We start from the raw sequence: 273 nt of genomic DNA, 5'->3' as shown, positions 1-273 counted from the left end.
ATATATATATATATATATATATATATATATATATATGGATAAATATATATATAATGGCATTTGTCCAAGATGCCCTGCTGTAGGATTGAACCTGAGATCTTGGGATTGTAAAGCAAATATCTTAAACATTTGGCTATACTGTGCATATATCTCTACCTATATCTACCCATCTGTCTATTTATCCATCTATCTAACTATATTTCTGTCTGTCTCTGTTTGTCTGTCTCTCTCCACCTCTCTCTCTCCACCTCTCTCTCTCTATGTATATATATA

Source organism: Octopus bimaculoides, chromosome 27 (assembly GCF_001194135.2).
Source record: "Octopus bimaculoides isolate UCB-OBI-ISO-001 chromosome 27, ASM119413v2, whole genome shotgun sequence".
Lineage (NCBI taxonomy): Eukaryota > Metazoa > Mollusca > Cephalopoda > Octopoda > Octopodidae > Octopus > Octopus bimaculoides.
This window is presented reverse-complemented; position numbering follows the sequence as displayed.